The sequence below is a fragment of the Odocoileus virginianus genome, unplaced genomic scaffold (genome assembly GCF_023699985.2).
Source record: "Odocoileus virginianus isolate 20LAN1187 ecotype Illinois unplaced genomic scaffold, Ovbor_1.2 Unplaced_Contig_4, whole genome shotgun sequence".
Classification (NCBI taxonomy): domain Eukaryota; kingdom Metazoa; phylum Chordata; class Mammalia; order Artiodactyla; family Cervidae; genus Odocoileus; species Odocoileus virginianus.
Window position 1 is genome coordinate 610,906 of NW_027224321.1, and position 8,163 is coordinate 619,068.

The 8,163-nt window shown below is 47.0% G+C and overlaps 1 non-coding gene across 1 annotated transcript; it reads left to right on the plus strand.

Annotated features, from left to right (window-relative positions):
• The first annotated feature begins 3,616 nt into the window (after nt 1-3,616).
• On the plus strand, nt 3,617-3,688 carry TRNAC-GCA (transfer RNA cysteine (anticodon GCA)). Its single transcript has one exon. It is a non-coding gene; the product is annotated as a tRNA-Cys (tRNA).
• Nucleotides 3,689-8,163: the final 4,475 nt, after the last annotated feature.

An 8,163-nucleotide genomic window follows, 5' to 3' on the forward strand; every position in this document is an offset into this window, starting at 1 on the left:
ATTCCCTGCTTTTAAGAGGCACATTGAAGGCAAAGGAAGGGTGAAAGATTACAAATGAGGGTCTGGGCCAGGGTATGTCAGGCAAGAATACAGGACACCTACCAGACAGAGGAAAATCTGTTGGACATGAGTGTTTTCACACACACACACACACGCGCACACACACACACACACACACCCTTCTCCTTCCTCACCAGCCCAGATAAGCATCCCTGCTATAGAGAAGCCGTCTCCCCTGATCCCTCTTCTCAACAGTTTAAACCAGACCCCCAGCATGGGCTTTTATAATCTCCCGGATGTCTCCTTTATTGGAGTTACTGCAGTTCCTGACTCTGTGTGTGTGCTTGTTGTGAAAATGTTGTGAAGCATTTTCCCGGCAGAGCAGAGCAAGTGTGCATTTTGCTCACCACTGAATTGCCAGCCCTGAGTGAGGCCTAGGGGACAGAGCTGGCATTCGGTGTTTGTGGAATTAAATAAATGACATGAACAGCCAAAACCACGACAACCATCCAAACACCCTGAAAAGAGAAAGGGAAGTGAATCATACAGCCAGGAAATGGGCACCATTTAAACATTTCTCACTAGTTTTTTGGGTTTTTTTTACTTACATCAGTTCAATTCAGTTCAGTCGCTCAGTCGTGTCCAACTCTTTGCAACCCCGTGGACTGCAGCACACCAGGCCTCCCTGTCCATCACCAACTCCCAGAGTTTACCCAAACCCATGTCCATTGAGTCGGTGATGCTATCCAACCATCTCATCCTCTGTCATCCCCTTCTCCTCCTGCCTTCAATCTTTCCCAGCATCAGGGTCTTTTCCAGTGAGTCAGTTCTTCACATCAGGTGGCCAAAGTATTGGACTTTTTCATGGAAAAATGCTAATAAAGCAAGTAAAAATAAAATACAATTCAAACATGTGTCTACAGATACCTAAAGATATTTATTTGCCCAAGAACTCAAAATTGACAGAAAATATCAGAGGATGAATAGTGTTATATTTTGAAACAAATAGTTGGGAGGACACCTAACAGATGACATGAACACATTTTTTTGTATAAAATAAACTATAACTAAGTAGCTAAAATCCTGATATTACCTTCTAACTCCCCCTTTGTCTAGGCAATAGGAAAGTCAATTTATTTGATGTTAAAGATCTTTGCCAACCAATCCTATTCTTTCCTGCCCTGTTCGTTTTACGTCTCAGCTTTAGAGAAGAAGGACATGGGAAAGTGCTCGGGCAGGCTTGTTCGGTGGTGACCCTCAGTGGCCCTGAATCGCCATGGTAACAGGAGGGCAGGCGGCCTCCGGCGCCCAGGTCCCCAGCTTGGCCAGATGTCAAGTAGGTTGCGGCTTTGCTGCGTGGCCCCAGCCCCACCCGGCCTCCTGTAAGCTTCCACGTGGGAGGGGGTTCTGCGCTGTGGAGGACTGTGCACTGTCACCTATATTAATAGAGTTGCTGCCAAACTGTTCAGACTGAAAAAAAAACAACAAAGCGCTTCAGTTGCAAAGTGCATCAGCTGCTGCTGAGTTGGCCTCGGTCAGCGGCAGAGGTGACTGGAAGCGTCTCGGACCATCAGAGGCCTGAGTCAAACCGGATACAGGCGCAGAGGTCACTGTGAGGGGCAGTGAGGGGCAGGACATAGGGAATGTGGGTGGACGAGTGCCCGTGAGGTCAGCCTGCAGAGTGGACAGGACCGAGATCCCTCTGAACAGATCCCAGGAGCCTTCTCGGATCTCTGGACCCTGCCTCCCTTTGCCAAGTCTTTCTCCATCTGAACACAGACTGCCCGACTGGCTTTGCAAGAGCAGGTGGGAATTCTCTTACAGGTGACCCCACCATGAAGCGGGTCAGCCCTGTACAAAGGCGTCGGGAGGCTTCTGAGTCAGGCTGAAGGTCCTGCTAAAGGTCCCCGAATTCAACCTGGATGGGAGAGGAGTTTGGGAGAATGGACACGTGTATATATATGCATGGCTGAGTCGCTGTAGTGTCCACCTGAATCTACACAACATTGTTAATAGGCTATGCGTGCATGCATGCTAAGTCGCTTCAGTCGTGTCTGACTCTTTACGACCCCATGGACTGTAGCCCACCAGGCTCCTCTGTCCATGGGATTCTCTAGGCAAGAATACTGGAGTGAGTTGCCATTTCCTCCTCTAGGGGATCTTCCCGACCCGGGGATCGAACCCATGTCTCTTTCATCTCCTTCATTGGCAGGTGGATTCTTTACCACTAATGCCTTCTGGGAAGCCCGTTAATAGGCTATACTCCAATACAAAAAAAAAAAAGTTCCCAAGTGCCACAGTTTTGTCCACACCAAGGGGAAACTTGTTTGCTGGAAGGCACTCTATTCTCAGGATTCCTGACAATGCTCAAAGAAAACTGAAAACTGTCCTACTTCGTGGAAGCAGCCGCTGGAGCTGCAGGCATGCACCCAGCCCTCAAGTTCTGGTTTTCAGAGGTTGTGACAGTGGGTTTCAGCATCAGAGGGTCTTGACGTGAAGCCTGAACTTGCCAGCTCTGGCACCTCAGGCCGATCACCATTCTCTCCCAAGTGTGAAGATTCCCCCTTTCAAGTTAGAATATGAGTTCCTACTTCTTGAAAGAAAACGTGAAAGTGAAGTCCCTCAGTCGTGTCCGACTCTTTGCGACCCCATGGACTAGCCTACCAGGCTCCCCTGTCCATGGGCTTCTCCAGGCAAAAACACTGGAGTGGGAGCCTTTCCTTCTCCAGGGGATCTTCCTGACCCAGGGATTGAACCTGGATCTCCCACATTGCAGGCAGACGCTTTACCGTCTGGGCCACCAGGGAAGCACTTACTTCTTAGGGTTGTTTTGAGGAATAGATAGACAGTGGAAAGAAACGATGAGGATGGCATGGGTCCCTGGGGTATTATATTTCAGATGTATTTGCCAAGACGGGATCCAGTTGACGCAGGGCTCTTGAAGGGCATGGGCGAATATTGACAGCCAGGCCTCTGGGATCTGGAGGCTGGGCCTTCGCCTCTTCCTCTGAGCCTGTTCTTGAAGGAATGATGCCTTAGACTGGACAGGACCTCTGGGGCAGGGCACAAGAGCAGCCACGCCGAGCTTGGCACTCGAGCTCTCTGTTCTCACTGCAGTTAGCCAACCAGCTCTCTGATTACAGATGGCGTGGGCCGGTGTTTTGGCCATGAGTGCTGGGGCTACCTTGGCATCATCAGCTTCACTTCTTGCCTCTCCAGAGTGTGGAGATCCCATTATAGAATGTATAAGAAATCATCCCAAATGAGACAGGCGTGTTCTAACTTCTCCCGCAGCCTAAGTTGTTGGGAAGGTTCATGCACGAGCCTCGGACCCAGGCCTCCTGTTCGCCCTTCTGACGGATGCCGGTCCCTCAGACATCGTTCTCTGGCTGTGTCAGTCGGCTGTGAGTGGGGGCCATGGGGATCCAGGAGGACAGTGGCTGCAAAGCTCCTAGGGACTTCGTCCAACGCCCTCTCGAGTCCGCTTGCTGCACGGTGACGGTGGCCTCCAGAGAGGCCGTGGTCCAGCCCAGAAGCAGAGGAACAAGGTCCTGTAGGCTCCAGAGTCCGATGGGCATGTGACCAAAAGCAGAGCGTTACCCCTGGGGAGGTGGCTTCCCTGGTGGCTCAGATGGTAAAGCGTCTGCCTGCAATGCAGGAGACCCAGGTTCGATCCCTGGGTCGGGAAGATCCCCTGGAGAAGGAAATGGCAACCCACTCCAGTACTCTTGCCTGGAAAATCCCATGGACGGAGGAGCCTGGTAGGCTACAGTCCATGGGGTTGCAAAGAGTCAGACACGACTGAGTGACTTCACTAGCGACCCTTGGGGAGCAGAGGGCAAACACCTCATGAAACCACAGCTCAGATCTGAGGCTGTTTCCCCAAATTACTAGAAAGAAAAGACACGTTGTACTCAGGGATGGCCAGCAGAGAGCTGACTCTTCAAGAGCAAAAGAGACGCCACAGACCGTGGAGCACAGTGTTGAGAGAAGATTCCGCGCAAGGCAGCATTCCCTGCCCAGCTGGGAGGTCTTCTAAGTGCGACGGCCACTTATAAATATTTCTAGACATGCTGATACTACCGCTGTGATGATCTAGTCAAGATGGCAGAGTGAGCAGATGTCAAACAAGAGGAACATGATGGATGAGAGAGGAGAATTTGAAGGAAAGTTAAAAAAATGCTTGATATGGATCTGCGTGTTCAATTCAACATTAATAAAAAATTCACATTTATGTGAATGATTCTGTATGTGTGCATGTTACGGTTCACAACAGAAAATGTTTATTTTGTTTTAAAAGTTGGGTACATTGTCTTGTTCAAAGAGTTTGATTGAATTTAGATAGTTAAAACACGTACTTTATTTCTTTTCTTTCTTCCCTTCGTTTGGCTGAGCCATGGGGCATGCAGACTCTTAGTTCCCTGACTGAGGATCAAACCCATGCCCCCTGCAGTGGAAGTGGGAAATCTCAACCACTAGACCACTAGGGAAGTCCTTTAATTTAGATTTTTGACTTGAGGGAAATACATGACATTGGATCACGTCCTAAGATACGAACCTTTCCATGGCAAAACAAAGCTGCTGCTTTCCAAGCTGTCTTTCCGTCTTGAAATGTTTTGAACTGGAATTTTTTTTTTTCCTTCTGCCAATGCCAAGATCTAGTCTATAATCACTTTCCTTTTGCACATGACGATAAACATTCAATTAAAGTCTCTACCCCACCAGATCAGAATCACTGGCTAACTCACGAAGCTGACATAATTACCTACCCTGGAAGGCTGAGCTTGATGAACAGCAAATTACAGTTGTTAAATGATCCACAGGAGGGCTCTGCTGATGCTCTGAACACAAAAGGAGGCGCTTGGTTAGAAGTGTGAGGAAATAATGAGAGGAAAAATGGCCTGGATCTTCACAGCTTAAACAACATTTCAATAAATTATAAGATTCAGTCGAGTGCTACATCTGATACAAATTAAACTTCAGCCTTGTGGTGCTGCCGAAATTTATAGCAACCCATGTAAGACACACTCGTACAAAAGAACAAGTGCTTTTCAGTAAACTAGTAGCCTGAAAGTAATTCATACGAATTTCAATACAAAACCCAGGACCAACAACCTGGTTTTCTGAACACTTCATTTCAACTCTTGCTTTTACTTAAACAGCTTAATAACTCAAGAAAAGACATCTGAGAAGATAAGCATTGGTCAAGAGCTATTATTTTCTCTTTTTGTCTCTTGCCCACCTACTCATTTGGTAACAGGGCCATTAATAGCAGAAACTGCTACTGAGTTGATTCAAGCACAGCCTCCTCTATCTTAGGATCTGAAGCTTTAGAAAAATAAAGGCCGCAAAGGGGAGCAATAAGCTACTGCCTGTCATATCAGTAAACGAGCGGTATTGCAGCTGTCGAGCCATCACCTTACCGCCACCCAGACAGTGAGCCACAAGGGAACTCAGGGGAGAAACCAAGATTCCTGCCATCTAGCAGTCAGCAGACTGCAGCCGCCTCCAGCCGCACAGCCTGAAGGAATTCAGGATGAGAAAACCCAGGATGCTGGCCCGGGGTGGCTGAGCTGCAAATCAAAGGAATGATTTCAGTGAGCCAGGCTCTTGCATCTTCCCATGCAGAAAAAAGGAATAAATTCCTTAACCTGAGATGTCTAGTTTCCTTCTATTAACAGTAATCTTTTGTTCTGACTGCCTGCTGTTGAGGCAAAAAGCTCCTACATATCCCTGCTCTCTCTGCAGTCCTTCTTCTTGGGAAGTCTTCTCAGCACAGTCTGAGATGTGGTCTCCCAGTCTTGAAGCCCTACAAATGTTTGCTGAAGAAAACACAACTCTTATCTTTTAGGTCATGCAATTTTTAATTTTATGTATTTGTTTTAATTGGAGGATAATTACTTTACAATATTGTGATGGTTTTCACCATACGTCAATACGAATCGGTCATAGGTATACACATGTCCCCCCCATCCCAAACCCCCACCCACCTCCCTCCTCACCCCATCCCTTCAGGTTGTCCCAGAGCACCGGCTTCACACTCACATCACACTCACACTGCTTATCTGTTTTGCACATGGCAGTGTAGATGTTTCAACGCCATTCTCCCAAATCATCCCACCCCCTCGTTCTCCCAGAGTCCAAACGTCCGTTCTTTACACCTGTGTCTCCTCTGTTGCCCTGCCAGTAGGGTCATCGATGCCATCTTTCTAGATTCCATACATATGTGTTCACATAGGATATCTGACTTTCTCTCTCTGACTTACTTCACTCTGTGTAATAGGCATGCATTGTTTTAGTTGACAGAGGTAAGCCTTCATCCTGTAGCCTCTATTTAGGGACGCTGGGTGCAGAGCGCCACTTGGATTCAATGCACATGATGGTTTCCTATCCCTGACCACAAACTGGGTACTTCGCTACTCAGTCAAGGGCTGAGGAGTCGGAGTCTGAGCCTTCTTCCTCATCTGTCCAGCGAAGGACTGTGGGCTTTGCTTGTACACAAGCAGCCTCTAGTCCACGGTAAGTCCTTCTAGGAGACTGGAGAAAAGGCAGCAAGCTACCTCTTCAGTGCTTCCTGGATTTGAGCACAAGTGGTGTTAAAAGTTCCAGTTCTTATATGTCAGAAGAAATGAGTGTCCATTCTCATCTTCTGTGGATTGGCTGGACATCTTTATCTACATTATCTTGATGCTATCTGCATGACAAGTGATATTGACTTCTTAAAATTGGGGTATAGTTGCTTTAGAATGGTGTGCTGGTTTCTGTCATACAACCAAGTGAATCAGCCATATGTATACACTTATCCCCTCCCTCTCGGATCTCCTTCCCTTGCTCCCCATCCCATCCCTCTAGGTCATCACAGAGCACTGAGATGAGCTCCCTGTGCTATATAGCTATCTATTTTATGTATCAGTTCAGTTCAGTCACTCAGTCGTGTCCAACTCTTTGAGACCCCATGGACTGCAGCATGCCAGGCTTCCCTGTCCATCACCAACTCCCGGAGCTTGCTCAAACTCATGTCCATCAAGTTGGTGATGCCATCCAACCACCTCATCCTCTTTTGACCCCTTCTCCTCCTGCCTTCAATCTTTCCCAGCATCTGGGTCTTTTCTAATGAGTCAGTTCTTCGCATCAGTATTGGATCTTCAGCTTCAGCATCAGTGGTTCCAATGAATATTCAGGACTGACTTCCTTTAGGATGGACTGGTTGGATCTCCTTGCTTTCCAAGGGACTCTCAAGAGTCTTCTCCAATAGCACATTTCAAAAGCATCAATTCTTTGGCACTCAACTTTCACTACAGTCCAACTCTCACATCCATACATGACTACTGGAAAAACCATAGCTTTAACTAGACAGACCTTGTTGGGTAAAGTAGTATCTCTGCTTTTTAATATGCTCTCTAGGTTTGTCACAGATTTTCTTCCAAGGAGCAAGTGTCTTTTATTTCATGGCTGCAGTCACCATCTGCTGTGATTTTGGAGCCCAAGAAAATAGTCTGTTACTATTTCCATTGTTTCCCCACCTATTTGCCATGAAGTGATGGAACCAGATGCCATGATCTTTGTTTTTTGAATGTTGAGTTTTAAGCCAGCTTTTTCACTCTCCTCTTTCACTTTCATCAAGAGGCTCTTTAGTTCCTCTTCGCTTTCTGCCATAAGGGTGGTGTCATCTGTGTATCTGAGGTTATTGATATTTCTCCTGGCAATCTTGATTCCAGCTTGTGCTTCATCCAGCCCAGCATTTCTCATGATATACTCTGCACAGAAGTTAAATAAGCAAGGTGACAATATATAGTCTTGACATACTCCTTTCCCAATTTGGAACCAGTCCACTGTTTCATGTCCAGTTCTAATTGTTGCTTCTTGACCTGCATACAGATTTCTCAGGAGGCAGGTAAGGTGGTCTGGTATTCCCATCTCTTTAAGAATTTCCACCATTTGTTGTGGTCCACACAAAGACTTTAGTGTAGGATGAAAGGAGTATGTCAAGGCTGTACATTGTCACCCTGCTTATTCAACTTACATGCAGAGTATATCATGAGAAATGCTGGGCTGGATGAAGCACAAGCTGGAATCAAGATTGCCAGGAGAAATAGCAATAACCTCAGATATGCAGATGACACCACCCTTATGGCAGAAAGCAAAGAAGAACTAAAGAGCATC